The following is a 3,500-nucleotide window of genomic DNA, read 5'->3' as shown; positions in this document are numbered from 1 at the left end:
GTTGTTAAAAACGAGGAATTTGGGAGCCTCGACTGCCTGGCTGAAATAGAACTTCAAGTTTCTATGACTCCTAGAGGATTTAAACTCGTGTCACGTTTTAAGGAGAACTGGAGTTTTTGCCCTTAGAGGGAAGTTATTTTTTATTATAAATATCTTCAGTAATTATCAGAGTTGTGGGTGGGAGTGGCTCTGCTGAGAACAGAGGCATAGTATCAGCCAGCACAGTACTTTCTTTATGCTTGAACTAAACTTGATTATTTTTGCTGTATTCAGAAGGTCACAATTGCATATTTGTTGCATGAAAATAATATTATTTAGTTTGTCCTGTGACTACTGAAACTTTCATGTGGTAGTATAGTTGAGATGCATATTAGGAGATGTGGCATGTAAGGCCTTTCTATTCTGCAGGTCTTAATGTGCTGAGTAGTATTGCAAACAACTAAGCCAAACTTTAAATTTTGTGCATCGAAATGTTTTGCCAATTATATACATCTGTCATTCAGCATAGGAATCAATTCTAGAATCATCACATGTAATAATGCATATTTTGTTACTGGGATAACTCAAAATGTACTACTTTAATAGTCTGAAATAAAACTCATAAGAACCTCTGTATGTGACATCTTCAGATATGCTTCCAGGACTGGATGCTTGATAAAGTCACGTGGTGAAGTTCTATGCCATCTCAGGTATGCTTAGAGAAACATTTTCCTTTCTGTGAAGAATAATGACCATTTTTGAATTAAGCAAATACTATTTAATACTTTTATTTTAAATTTAAATACATTTTAACTAAATGTATTTTAATTTACTCTCCTTTATGCAGCAATGTGTATAGAAGAGGAGTGTATAGAAGAAAAATGTATGGAAGGTTCTATATCCCCCTCAGTCTTCACATTATGACTATCTCACATTAATAGGATGCAATTGTTTTAATAAATTAGGAAAATAATGACACACTATGAGTAGTGAAACCACTGGGTTAGATTTCTTGAGTTGTTTTTTTTTTTAAATCAGGTTCCTTTTACTATCCCAGCATCTTTTGCAGGATACCATCTTATACTTGAGCCTGTCTCTGCAATTCACTGATGGTTCTCCACACTTGCTTTGTTTTGAGTGGCCTTGAACATCTTGTGCTTGCCACTTTTTAAAAACATGTTCCTCTATTAGGATTTTACTGATAAGATTTCCCATTATAAACTGCTGTTTATTGGGCAAAGTGACTTTTGGGGGGTATTCAGTTACCTTTCAGGGTCTCTAGGTACACCAAACCACATTAACCCGGAATGAATCCACAGATTCTTATCCAAAGTCAAAATACCTTTATGCTGGTTTAGCTTAGTAACCCATACAGTAAAATGTCTATCTGCACTTAGCTCCTTCATTCAAAAAAATCAAAGAAAACCCAATAATATACATAATCCAGACTCTCTGTACATATTTTATTTTTACATAGCTTATTTTTTTACATCTTTAATCTATGACTGTCTGTACCGTTTCTTTGAAGACTTTCTTTTTTTTATAAACCATTTACTTCTTTTATAACTCTCTACATTCTTTTCCTTCTCTCTCCCAAACTTATGTACTTTTAAAAAATATACTGTGTCTCATTTAGAGTTTTTTTTTTTAAAAATCTGAATTTGTCTTTACTGTGTATCTGTAATTATTTTCTGACCAGAAGTGCTTCTTAAAATGCTAAGCCAGTCTTATGAACTTAAGCAGTTACACTACTAGGGGAAATATGGCACTGCTTGCTTGCCCCATCCAGCCCAGCATGGCAGAGCTGTTTGCTGCCCCTGAGAGCCATATACATTGCCCCATTTTTAGGCACAGAGCAGGTCTATGTTGCTATTAAGCAAATTATAGCATGTTTCTCACAAACCCCATTTAAGTGTTCCATAGCTGTGCCTCCAGAAAGTCAAAGTTCACACTGGCAGCATGACCCAGAAAGCTGGCATTTCAAAATGGTGTGGCTTTTTTTCTGCTTCCACTGAGTCAGAAAAACCTCTTTTAAATGAGCCACAGTGTCATGTCAACAAGCAAAGCCCATTCAGGAAAATAGATGAGGCTAAATTGATTTTTAGTGTCTAGAATTTCTTTCCAAGCCCTCTAAGGTTTTACATGGATTTAGTTTGCCACATGGGCAGCAATTTGTTGTAGGGAGTGCCACTGGTTTGTTCCTGATTGCCCAGCAGCTCAGCCCCGAAATAATCACACAGAAACTATATTATTTAAATTGCTACTTGACTCATAAGCTCTAGCTTCTTATTGGATAACTCTTACATCTTAGTTTAACTCATCTCCATTAACCTATGTATTGCCACAAAGCTGTGGCTTACTGGGAAAAGTTACTGCATTTATCTCCAGCAAGGCTACATGGCTTTTCCTTGATTCCAACTTCTTCTTCCAAGCATTCAGTTTAGTTTTCCCCACCTAATTCTACTCTTTTGCCCTATCACAGTCCAAGACAATATATTTTATTCATTAATGGTAACCACAGCATATAGAAGGAAATCAAGCATCATTGAAGAGAGAAAATATCTGAATAAATATTTACAGGTGTAAAACTGCTTTCTACATGGATGTAAACAAGCACCCAGAAAAATTGGCCACTTCAAACAAGTCTCAAAGCAAAGTGTGCACTAACTGTTGTTGAAGCATTTTGAATGTTTGTCTGTTTATAAAGCTCTTGTACAAAGCCATGTGGAAAAATCCTACAAACTTTCCATTTTCAATTGTTTCAGGAGATCACCTATCAGAAGCAGTTAGTGACCACTACCCTATGCTTTTCTTTTATTAGCTTCTCTATTGATTATTATGTTCTAGTAAATAAACTTCTTACTTAAAGACAATAAAGTAACAAGTGATGCAGATAAATGAATGTTTCTATCTTGATATACTATTTGATATATGATCTCATTATATGATTGGTTAGATAGTTGAAACTACAAAAAATATTGTGGGTTATTAAGAATTAGCTTCTGATTTATTATACTGACAGATGACATCTGCTTGAATATGACCCTTCTAATTGCGTAGGAATTGATTTCTTCATTGCCCCACTGTTTTTTGATATACTGTTATATTTTAAAGCCATTTTAAACATTTGCTGTCTTTAGGAACTTGTCAGTTAAATTACTTAAATTTGAAGAAATAAATTGACTGTATGTTTTAAAAATATTGAATTACATATTGTTTTAAGCAATTGTAGAGTTTCAAAATGTTACCTTCCAAACATGGTTCGCGTTTACATAGTATTTCTACTCTAAATACTAGAGTGAATTCTTTAAGAGAAATTTTGATAAGTACAGATTTCAAATCCTGGGTCATTTTTTTCTTTCTTTCTTTATTTATTCATTTATTAAAGATTTCTGTCTCTTTCCCGACACTGCCTCCCATTTCTCTCCCCCTCCCCCAATCAAGCCCCCCTCCCTCCTCAGCCCGAAGAGCAATCAGGGTTCCCTGCCCTGTGGGAAGTCCAAGAAACCCCCACCTCCATC

Source organism: Microtus ochrogaster, chromosome 4, assembly GCF_000317375.1.
Source record: "Microtus ochrogaster isolate Prairie Vole_2 chromosome 4, MicOch1.0, whole genome shotgun sequence".
NCBI lineage: Eukaryota > Metazoa > Chordata > Mammalia > Rodentia > Cricetidae > Microtus > Microtus ochrogaster.
Note: the sequence above shows the minus strand (reverse complement) of the source record.